Source organism: Microtus oregoni, unplaced genomic scaffold (assembly GCF_018167655.1).
Source record: "Microtus oregoni isolate MIOR12 unplaced genomic scaffold, Mior012 000001F_ref0000356, whole genome shotgun sequence".
Taxonomy (NCBI): domain Eukaryota; kingdom Metazoa; phylum Chordata; class Mammalia; order Rodentia; family Cricetidae; genus Microtus; species Microtus oregoni.
The window spans coordinates 7248670-7261400 of NW_024543060.1; the positions used below are offsets into that span (position 1 = coordinate 7248670).

Below are 12731 nucleotides of genomic sequence, written 5' to 3' on the forward strand. Positions count from 1 at the left end.
TTCTGCTGTGAGGGTGCACACACTTATTTGAGTTTAACACCAACTTCACTTGATCTAAATTTACAAATCCAGAGTAAGATTCACTGCGGCGGAGACATAGCAGGACTTTCAAGGGTGTAAGAAGTTGAGATGTCACTTTATATTTTTGTTATTGTTCAATTCTCCACTAGTCTTTCACATTCATGCCTCACCAATATGCACTTCCCTGGTTAAAAATATAAGAGAAATACCCAACAGAAGTGTACAGGAGATGGAGCCAGTCTGCATTCCTAGCTTCTACTTTAGACAGATGAAAAGATGTTTGCAAAGATCGTGCCCTTTACAGACCTGCTCCAGAAGCACAACAGCCCCGCCCTATGGAAGCTGGTCCACCTGCAGGGCTGCCAGAGCTGGCCACGCCTTTACCGGCCTGCCCTCTGTGGTTCCTCTGCTTCTTGGAGAAAACAGAGCATCCAAAGACTTAGAAACAAATATCTGTGTACAGCGGCTGGATAAATGCTGGTGAATGCTTAGTTAATAGTCTTCCTACCTGGGATAACTTGCTGCAGGGAAATTTGCCTCTGTTAAGGAACAATTCTCAAATCTTTCCTTTTTTTTCTTTTTTCTTTTGGTTTATCGAGACGGGGTTTCTCTGTGTAGCTCTGGCCGTCCTGGAACTCACTCTGCAGACCGGGCTGACCTTGAACTCACAGAAATCCACCTGCCTCTGCAGAGGAGTGCTGAGATTAAATTAAAGGTGTGCACCACCGCTGCCCTGCAATTCTCAAATTTTAACATTACTGCCTGAGCATGTTATGACAGCTTTTACAATAAACCAGACTACCATACTTTATGAAAATCAATTAACCAAATTTACCTTTTGTAACAAATAAACAACAACAACAACAAAGGTAAATCTAATTTTGAACTTTAGAAGATAATGTTCAAATAGAGCAAATTACTTCTGACCAACTGCCAGGGACTCAAGGTCACAAAGCAAGTGAACTGCACTAAACTCACTGGGCTCAAGAAGAGGCTTCCAGTGAAGCCGGCCTCCCACCCTTTCTCTGGATGCTTTCACTGCTGACTCATGGTCTCCAAAAGGGAGTGTGCTCTGAGAATGATGAAGGCCCGAGAGTTAGTTAACCCTTTGCTTCTTCTGGCCTCTGGTCCATCCCGCTCCTTACAAGTAAACTGTGATAAAATTCACAGCAAAAGAGAAAGAGGCTTCAAGATGCTGTGACAGTAAAGACACAGGCCAACAGAATGAGCAACAGATACAGACTCATGATTTCCAGAAAGGTATCAACACAATTCAATCAATGACTTTCAACTCATTCAAATTCAAATGATGCTGGCTGATTTCCACTCAAAACAAACAAAAAGTCACCCATGCCTCCGAGGGCACACAGAAATTAATTCAAACAGACAGAAAACTCAATGGAGAAAAGTAACCATGAAACTTCTAGAAAATCTTTGTGCTCTTGCGTTTAGGAAATGTATTTTTGTCTTTTGACCTGAGACAAGCTAGGAACGTTTGGAACTCGCTAAATGCCAGAGGTTGCCTTTGAATTCACAATAACCCTCCTGCCCCTGCTGGATTATAGATATCAAATACCATGCCTGGTTCTTCTTGGGACACAAAAGATGTGAATCATTAAAGAAAAGAAAAAAGAAAAAAAATACCAAGAAAACAAACAAGCCACGGGCTGGGGGACATCCGTAAGAAAAACCTCAGTAAAGGTTTGTATCAAACAAGCAAACAGTCTCTTTCAACTCGGTAAAACCATGACAGCGCCACCAACAAAACCCTGGGTAAGACATGCCACAGATAAGGGTACAAGGAAGGCTGAATAAACCGAGAAAATGCTCATCACTACCAGCCTGGGAAACACAAATTGAGATCCTACCGCTTGAGCATGTAACCAAGACGATGGAAGCATGAATCTGTAAATAAGAACCATGTGAGAACAGGATGCAGCTTTATCCACAATAAAACCTCAAATCCTATAACCCAAATATCCAGAGTGAAATTAATCACCCGCAACAAACAACAACAACCACTTACAACATGCAGCATAGGTGAATCTCAAAAGGGCTGTGTTGTTAAAAAAATAGGCACAAAGTTTCTATCATCTATCTATCTATCTATCTATCTATCTATCTATCTATCTATCTATCTTAATCTATCTACCTAACTACCTATCTGAGATTCCATGTCTGGGACATTCTAGAAAAGGCAACATATATAACAGAATTCAAACAATCAGCTGTGAAGAGTTGGGGAGGGAGATTGGATTGAGGGACAGACTGACCCTGCTGTCAAAGTGGTGTATGACCATACACATTTTCCAAAATTCAAACACCATGTTCTCTTTAAAGTCAACTCTTGCAAGTTGTTTTGCCTCAAAAACAAACAAACAAAGCCCTCCGGACCCTTAAAACATGGCTTTCCGGTGTGAGTCAGCCAGGTATTATCAACCATCCTCTGCTTGCTCTGCTAGTCCAGAGCTGCACCCTCCTCGTGAAGCTCTAGTCAGAGCAGATGAGGAAGAAAGAATATGCACAAGATATCAGTGTGGGATGGGAGAAAATGAAAGGCGGCCAAGACGCTAGCTGTAGTCAGAGGAATTTTCCAGAACCTGCAGGAGAACCCAGCCACCACTTCAGCAATGCCATTGTCTCAGGAAACCTGTGATACCACTTTCAGTCACAAAAGCAGGTGACAACGCTTACCGACAGCTAGAGATAACTAGCCACACTACAGACACAGCCATGGTATGCTGTGGAATAGAGGTGGCAGGATGGCATCTATATCCATCACGCTGGCAAGCAACCAAACTTGCATGGGCATGGGAAGTCTGTAAGATGCATGCCAGTTGAGCTTCTGTATACAGAAAGCTGTTTATACTTCGTTTAAACTATGTGTTCTCCACTTTCTTCCCAAACTCTCTTCATTTCCTACAAAACAAAACAAAACAAAACAAAACAAAAACCAAGTACAACTATGGGGGAAATCCAAGCAACAGCAGTTACAAGCAGCCTGGGCCTTCCTGGTTACACATGGAAGGAAAACTGCAGGGGCCACATTGCCATCTTCTGGAAGAAATGAAAATCTGCAAGGACAGAAGCAGGAAAGACAGGAGCCTATGCTAAGGAAAATATCCAGGGTTAGGGACTTCTAGAAGAAAAATTAAGGCAGGGAAAAATAATTTTCAGCGTATCCATTAATGAAAAGAAACGGGGGGAGAGAGTGGAGGCAGAAAGCATGATCAAATACAGAAAGAAATTAACGTTTCACAAAGTGCCCGATTCAGGTGAGACACAGTAGGTAACTCATGCCCCTTAATGTGCTAAGAAACTAAGGCAGTGTTTCTCAACCTGTGGGTCGCAGTCCCAGACATCACAGTACATCTCATAACAGTAGTAAGAATACAGTTATGAAATAGCAACAAAAATAACTTATGGTTCAGGTCACAGCATTAGGAAGGTTGAGAGCCGCTGGTCTAAGAGAAGTTGTCTTATAAACACCAACCAAGCATTTATAATGAAACATTTCAGAATGAACACAATTTGCAGAGTGGATTTACAGATTTAATCTCGGCACTGGAAAACGAGAACACGCTCACATCAGACAAACGGGGTCACCGTCAGCGGGCATTTTATGAGTGCTCTGCCAGTGTATGAACCACTGTCAGTGAGATACAGCTGAGCTGACACCGCCATAAAATAGGGAGGCAAATAACAGTCAACAGCTTTTGAGCTTCATCCCAAATAAGGACAGAATACTAAAATTCCTTTTAAAACCCAAGACCTTCTAACAGTTTGTGTGTTTGGGACACCTCCTCCCCTGACCATTAAAAAAAAAAAAAACCAATCCAAAATGTTTTCAAGTGAGTTAATTCTTTTTGGTATGTCTGTGTGTGTGTGTTTAGTGGTACTGACTTGGTGACCACATACATGGGAGAGAAAAGTCCATAAATGATTTACGTGTAGAGATAAAACAAAGTTTTGGACAATTCACCCTTGAGCAGAAGAAATTGGGGATCACTTTGCCTGTTAATGTAAAATACATCAGGTCCTTCTCAGCGGGGGCTCCAGACCTGGCGGTGCCAAGGCGGTAACAACTTAGCTCCACCTCCAAGGGGGAAATGGGCCGCCCAGCGGGAGCTTTCTTCCCTGCTGTGTTATTTATAGGGAGCTCTATTTGTTAACATGTTTCTGCTATCAGGCTGAAGGGGAGCTAGTGATTTAAAGGATTTCTGGGACCATTGTTTAATGATAAGATGATTTATGTACATTCACAGATTCCGGATATATGGCAGTTTAGATTTTTAAATTTTTGTCACCAAAGCTAGGGAGTTGGGAAAGCTAAACTCAGAGGGACAGACTTATGGATATTAGGAAATGTTTCAACTGCTGTTTAAACAAATCAGTGACCCACAGCATCCTTTACTTTGGTAAACAAGTTCTCTAGAACACATTTAAGTTTCTACTTTTCAAAATAAAGTTAATAGGAAACAGTTAAATTCTGACTTACTTGTGACTGATTTGAACAATCTGGAAGAATGAGGGCATAGTCATTTCTAAATATATTTCATTTATAACAATGGATCTATAGAGTTACAGTCATTAAAGAAACGTTTCAATGTAGGGCCTCAATTTCACTTAACTACCAAAGGAAAACTTTGGTTTGAGATGGAAAACCAAGTCAAAATTGGTCTTAAATTGAACCCAAAGAAAAGAATAAGTCATCTAAAAGATGTTTTTCTGAACAGCTTAAGCCTTCAATGGTCAATGTATATTTACAACAAATAAAAGTGCAAAAACACGAGAGCTGGAACCCGGAAGTGCAATGACATCTGCTGAGGGGCCCCTTGGAGAGATGGCCACCTGGCAGGGTGCCTGAGGAGGGGACCAGGAGTGTAGTTACAGGCCTGACCCAAGAAGGTGGCCATTTAAGTATGTTTTCCCCAACAAGGAATGGGATTCTACCTTCAGACACAACCAATGAAACCATGGACCCCTGCCATGCTCGCAGTGTTCTTAACAACTCAAAACAATGTACAGACTGAATGAGCCACCTAGGACAGGGAAGGTCTGAAGAAAAAAGCTCCACCGGGAGCAGAAGCCAGGAGCAAATCCAGTCCTGGGAGCCAACCCAGTTCCGGAACACTGGCAGATCAGGACTGAGCCAGCGACAAGATCCAGAGTGAGCGATCTCCACCAGAACAGGTCCAACTCCAAGCCAAGGACTTCTGCTGGAGGGGATCCAGACCAGGATTTACAGAAACACTTCAAAGCCAGCAGCCTAGGCCAAAGTAGGTCTTAGACAGCAAATTCCAAGGGAACAGAGCAAAGCACAGGAGGGCTGAGCTATCTCCAGGAACAGGAGTAACCAATGGGGTAACTAGAACACTGACTATACCACGAGGAACAACTATCTGAGCTTTGGATTCACTGGCACCTAGAAGATTATTCAACAGAATCTCAGACAGCCACAACCACACCTATTAGAGGGAACGATGAGTAGAAAAGGTAAGATCACACACTACACCACAAAGAGCGACACAACACCAGTAAAACCTAAAGACCCTACAACAGCAAGACCTGAACAACCAAATATGGAGGAACCAGAAGAAAAGGACCTAAAAAATAACTTCAAGGGAATGTTTGAAATTCTTAAGAGATGAAATGAGAAATTCCCTTAAAGAAATGGAGGAAAAAACAAACAAAAAATTGGAAGATATCAGCAAATCACTTACAGAAAACCAAGAAAAAGAAATCAAACATATAAAAGAAACTATCCAGGACTTGAAAACTGAAATAGAAACAATAAAGAAAACACAAGCCAAAGGAATTATAGAAACAGAAATCATGAGGAAAAGATCAGGAACCACAAAAGTAAGCATGAACAACAGAACACAAGAAATGGAAGAGAGAATCTCAAGCACTGAAGATACAATAGAGAAAATAGACTCATCAGTTAAAAAAACATTAAATCTAACAAAAGCTTAACCCAAAATATCCATGAAATATGGGATACCATGAAAAGACCAAATCTTAGAATAATAGGTATAGAAGAAGTTTAACTCAAAGGCACAGAAAATTTATTTAACAAAATCATAGAAGAAAACTTACCTAAAGAAAGATATGCCTATGAAGATAAAAGAGGCCTACAGAACACCAAATAGACTGGATCCAAAAAAAAGTCCTCTTACCACATAATAATCAAAACACTAAACATACAGAGTAAAGAAAGAATATTAAGAGCTACAAAGGAAAAAGGCCAAGTAACATATAAAGATAGACCTATCAGAATTACACCTGACTTCTCATTGGAGACAATGAAAGCCAGAAGGTCATGGTCAAGCATTATGCAGACATTAAGAGACCATGGATGCCAGCCCAGACTACTATACCCAGCAAAACTGTCAATCACCATAGAAGGACAAAACAAGATATTCCATGACAAATCTAGATTTCACCAATACCTAGCCACAAACCCAGCCCTATACAAAATGTTAGAAGGAAAACTCCAACCCAAGGAAGATGGCTACACCAACAAAAACACAACTGATGATCTCATAACAGCAAATCCTGAAGAAAAAAAATGCACAAATTATCATCACCGACAATGGAAACTAAATTAACAGGAGATAGCAATCACTGTCATTAATATCCCTTAATGTAAATGGACTCAAGTCACCTATAAAAAGGCACAGGCTAACAGATTGGATACGAAAACAGAATCTATCCTTCTTCTGCATACAAGAAACTCATCTCAACCTCAAAGACAGTGTCTCAGAGTAAAGGGTTGGGTAGTGCAAGGAGAGAGGGCCCACTTGTTTTTCCCAGCCACCCGGCTAGCTTACACCCAAAATAATCACATAGAAACTGTATTAATTTAAACACTGCCTGGCCTATTAGCTCTAACTTCTTATTGGCTAATTCTTACATCTTAATTTAACCCATTTCTATTAATCTATGTATTGCCACATGGCTGTGGCTTACCAGCAAGATTCTAACCAGCGTCTGTCTCAGGCAGGAGATCCATGGTGTCTGCCACTCTGCCCTTCTTCCCAGTATTCAGTTCTGTCTACTCCGGTTACCTAAGTTCTGCCCTATCAGGCCCAAAGCAATTTTTTTATTCATTAGCCAATGAAAGCAACACATGAACAAAAGAACTTCCTACACCAGTTGGTAAAAAATATACCAATCAAATGGACCTAAGAAACAAGCGGGAGTAGCTATTCTAATATCTAACAAAATAGACTTCAAACTAAAATCAGTCAAAAGCAACAAAGAAGATCATTTCATATTAGTCACAGGAAAAATCCACCAAGAGGAAATTTCAATACTGAACATCTATGCTCCAAATACAAGGGCACCCTCTTATGTCAAAGAAACACTTCTATAGCTTAAATCATACATTAAACCACACACACTAATAGTGGGAGACTTCAACACTTCCCTCTCACCACTGGACAGGTCAATCAGACAAAAAAATGAATAGAGAAATAAGAGAACTAACAGATGTTATGGCTCAAATGGACTTAACAGACATCTATAGAATATTCCATCCAAACAGAAAATATACCTTCTTCTCAGCACCTCATGGAACCTTCTCAAAAACTGGCCACATACTCGGTAACAAAACAAACCTCAACAAACACAAAATAATTGGAATAAGCCAATGTACCTTATCAGATCACCATGCTTTAAAACTAAAAGTCAGGAGCAATACTAATTCCAGAAAACCTACAAACACATGAAAATTAAACAGTGCTCACCCGAATCATCAATGGGTCAAAAAGAAATAAAGGGGGAAATTAAAGACTTCCTAAAATTCAGTGAAAATGACCACACAACATACTCAAATTTATGGGACACAATGAAAGCAGTGTTAAGAGGAAAGTTCATAGCACTAAATGCCTACATAAAGAAGCTGGGAAAATCCTACACTAGTGAATTATCAGAACATTTGAAAACTTTAGAACAAAAAGAAGCAAACTCACCTAAGAGAACTAGATGGCAGAAAATAATCAAATTGAGAGCTGAAATCAACAAAGTAGAAACAAAGAAAACAATACAAAGAACCATTTTATTTAGAGACAAAGAGTTGGTTCTTCGAGAAAAATCAACAAAATAGACAAACCTTTATCCAAACTAACCAAAAGGCAGATAGAGAATATCCAAATTAATAAAATCAGAAATAAAAAGGGTGGGCATAACAACAGACAAGGAGGAAATATAGAGGATCATCAGGTCATATTTTGAAAACCTGTACTCCACAAAATTGGAAAACTTGAAGGAAATGGACAACTTTCTGGATAAATATCACTTACCAAAATTAAATCAAGACCAGATAAGCAAATTAAACAAACCTATAACGGTTGAAGATATAGAAACAGTCATCAAAAGTCTCCCAACCAAAAAAAGCCCAGGACCAGATGGTTTCAGCTCAGAATTCTGCAAGACTTTCAAAGAAGAACTAATAATACCAATACTCCTCAAATTATTCCACACAATAGAAACAGAAGGAACATTGCCAAACTCTTTATGAGGCTACAATTACCATGATACACAAAACACAGAAAGACATTACTAAAGAAGGGAATTACAAACCAATCTCACTCATGAACATGATGCAAATATACTAAATAAAATACTGGCAAATTGAATCCAAGAACACATCAGAACCATCATCCACCATGGTAAAATTGGCTTCATCCCACAGATGCAGGGATGGTTCAACATATGAAAATCTGTCAACATAATCCACTATATAAATAAGCTGAAAAATAAAAACCACATGATCATCTCATTAGATGCCGAAAAAGCTTTAGACAAAATACAACATCCCTTCATGATAAAGGTCTTGGAGAGAGCAGGGATACAAGACTAATTAAAAAAAAAAATAATCAGTAGCCCTCCTGTACACAGATGATAAAAGGACTGGGGAAGAAATCAAAGAACCAACACTCTTCACAATAGCCACAAATAGCATAAAATATCTCAGATTATCTCTAACCAAACAATTGGAAGACTTTTATGACAAGAACTTTGAATCCTTGAAGAAGACACCAGGAATTGGAAAGATCTCCCATGCTCTTAGATAGGCAGAATTAACAAAGTAAAAATGGCAATCTTACTAAAAGCAATCAACAGATTCAATGCAGTGCCCATCAAAATCCCAGCAAAATTCTTTAAAGACCTCGAAAGAACGGTACTCAACTTCATATGGAAAAGCAATAAATAAATAAATAAATAAAAACAGGATAGCCAAAAAAATTCTGTATAATAAAAGAAAGAACTTTTGGAGGTATCACAATCCCTGACTTCAAACTCTACTATAGAGCTACAGTACTGAAAACAGCCAGGTATTGGCATTAGAACAGACAGGAGGACCAATGGAACCAAATAGAAGACCCGGATTTCAATCCACACATCTTCGAACACCTGATCTTTGACAAGGAAGCAAAAAAAAAAAAAAATGGAAAAGTGAAAGCATATTTAATAAGTGGTGCTGGCATAACTGGATATCAACATGTAGAAGAATGAAAATAGACCCATATCTATCACCATGCACAAAACTCAAGTCCAAATGGATCAAAGACCTCAACATAAAGCCAGCCGCACTGAACCTTATAAGAGAAAGTAGGAAGTACACTTGAACACAATGGCACAGGGAACTACTTCCTAAATATAACTCCAGCAGCACAGACACTGAGAGAAACAATGGGACCTCCTGAAACTGAAAAGCTTCTGTAAAGCAAAGGAAAACGACAGCCTACAGAATGGGAAAAGATCTTCAGTAACCCCACATCGGACAGAGGTCTGATCTCCAAAATATAAAAAGAACTAAAAAAATTGAACACCAAAAGAACACATAATCCAATAAAAAAATGGAATAAAGACCTAAACAGAAAACTCTCAACAGAGGAATCTAAAATGGCTGAAAGACACTTAAGGAAATGTTCAACATCCTTAGTCATCAGAGAAATGCAAATCAAAACAACTCTGAGATTCCATCTTACACCTGTATGAATGGCTAAGATCAAAAACACTGATGACAACTTATGCTGGAGAAGTTGTGAGGAAAAGAGAACACTTCTGCATTGCTGGTAGGAATGCAAGCTGGTACAACCCCTTTGGATGTCAGTGTGGCAATTTCTCAGAAAATTAGGAAACAACCTTCCTCAAGACCCAGTAATACCACTTTTGGGTATATATCCATAGGATGTTCAATCATGCCACAAGGACATGTGCTCAACCATGTTCATAGCAGCTTTGTTTGTCATAGCCAGAACCTAGAAACAACCTACATGCCCCTCGACCAAAGAATGGATAAGGAAAATGTGGTACATTTACACATGGAGTACTACACAGCAGAAAAAAATGACATCTAAAATTTTGCAGGAAAATGGATAGAGCTGGAAAACACTATTTTGAGTGAGGTAACCAGACACAGAAAGACAATTATCACATGTACTCAATTATACGTGGTTTTTAAACATAAAACAAAGAAAGCCAGCCTACAAACCACAATCCCAGAGAACTTAGACAACAATGAGGTCACTAAGAGAGACATACATAGATCTAATCTACATGGGAAGTAGAAAGTAAGAAAAAGACAAGATCTCCTGAGTAAATGGGGAGCATGGGGACCTTGGGGGAAGATTGAAGGGGGGGTAAAGGCAGGGAGGGGAGCAGAGAAAAATGTAAAGCTCAACAAATATCCATTTAAAAAAACCAATTAAACTCATGTTTCAGCTGCCAAACATTGTAGTGGAGGTGGATCATGGGAAACTCTCCTGTCAGAGACGTCCTTGCTGCACCCTGCTTCAGTTAGCATGTGAGAACACAGTTCTGCTCCCTCCCTTCCCCAGGTCTTACGTGGTCCCCCAGACCCATGTTCACTAGCGGCCCTCCCAAAAGGACTCAGAGAGTTTGAATCATCAGTGCTAAAGCAAAAGCAATGGATTTAGTATTGAATTGTGCCTATACCTCTAGAGTTGTTCTGACAGAGGCCAATGTTCAAGCCTTGTTCTCTATAGCTAGCATCTCCCAAATTCCTTCCATATAAGACCAATGTGCTAAGAATATGATTAGTCATTTGGACCCACAAAATTCTACCGGAGTCTTTATCTTTGCTGATCATTATGGTCATGAGGTCATCAAAACAACACATGCGTAAAAAGTTTCTGTGTGTCACCAAAGGAAAGAGTTTCTGCAGCTGACAAAAGACCAACTCCTAAGCATACTAGATAGCAATAATGTAAAGGCAGATCGACCGGGAAGAACACGTTTATGAGAGCATTAGAAGATGGTGTGAACATAAGCAGAATGAAAGAGAAGTACACTTTCCAGAAATTTTTGCCAAATGTATGTTTTCCTCTGATGGAAAATATATTTATCAAGAAAATTTCACCTCAGTTTGCACAGGCCATAGTATGCAGAGGCTTGGAATGAGTGCTTCTGAAATGTTTTGATGCTGCACACACACACACACACGAAAGAAACAAACAGTGCCTTGTCTAGATATTGTCACAGAAGAGTTTAAACTATGCAAATCGCCAAATGACTTAAGAGAAGTTGGGATCCTTCTATCACCAGATAATGACATTTACATCTCAGGAGGGTACAGGTCAAGCAGCAGTGAGGTCTCCATTGATCATAGACAGAAAGTGATTTTTTTAGATGTATGACCATTTCATCAATAGATCGCTATCCAAGCCATCCTTGCTTCAGGCCAGAATAGGCTGCAAACTCATGCACTTCAGTGGTAAAATGTAGGCAATTGGAGGGCATGTGTATGAAGGCGATGGAAGAAACTCCCTGCAGTCTGTGGTGTACTATGGCAGCAGAGAGAACTGTCGGATACTGCCTGTGCCATGCCGATTGCAGGGAGTTTCACAATGCTGTGGAACACAAAGGAAAGGTCTATGTTTTACAGGGGGAATTTTCCTCTTCTATGAGCCACAAAAAGACTACTGGGGATTTTTAACCCCCATGACTGTTTCTAGAGTTCAGGGCTTGGCATTTGTGTACAAAGACTCCATCTACTACATAGCTGGAACCTGTGGAAATCATCAGTGTGTGTCTACTGTAGAAGCCTATGATACAGAGCTAAATAAATGGGCTTGTAAGGTCTTTCCATGTGATCAACCTAGGAATCCATACCTTAAGCTAGTACTTTTCCAGAATAAGCTCCCTTTAATTGTCCAAGCTACTCAAGGGACCGTAAAAGAACACATCTTCAGAACCAGTAGGAAAAATTCTCTTTACAGGTCTGATGACATTGCTGGTCAGTGGATGAAAGTGTATGAGACCGGATTGACTGTGGGGCCTTGGCAGCCATTCTGAGTGTGCCACAACTAAACTCTATCCTCAGTGTCTTCAGAAAGGACTGTAACAAGTGGCAGGCCTCAGCACTGTCACTGTCATCTCATACTTAGGGGCCTTGTTGGGAAACGCTGTCAACATTGAAGAAAGCTGAGAGACTTTTGTATACAGAAATGGGTGTTCGTAAAGATTGTGCCGTTGGGAGGGATTGGCTTTTACCTCCATGGCCTTTTCATTTCACTAAGGAAAGGGTTCAAAGTGTAATTATCAGCATTTTTCCACCCCTGGCATTAAAGTATCATTCCAGAATTTTGTGATAAGTAGTCCCTGAGAAACCAGGTGAATCAAGACAACTATGCACTCTTAAAAAGCAGTTTGATCATTCCTGAGTAGACATCCAAAGT

At 39.9% G+C, this 12731-nt stretch overlaps 1 pseudogene; it reads left to right on the plus strand.

The window, feature by feature from the left end:
- The first annotated feature begins 4955 nt into the window (after positions 1 to 4955).
- Positions 4956 to 12397, plus strand: LOC121464354 (annotated as a pseudogene).
- Positions 12398 to 12731: the final 334 nt, after the last annotated feature.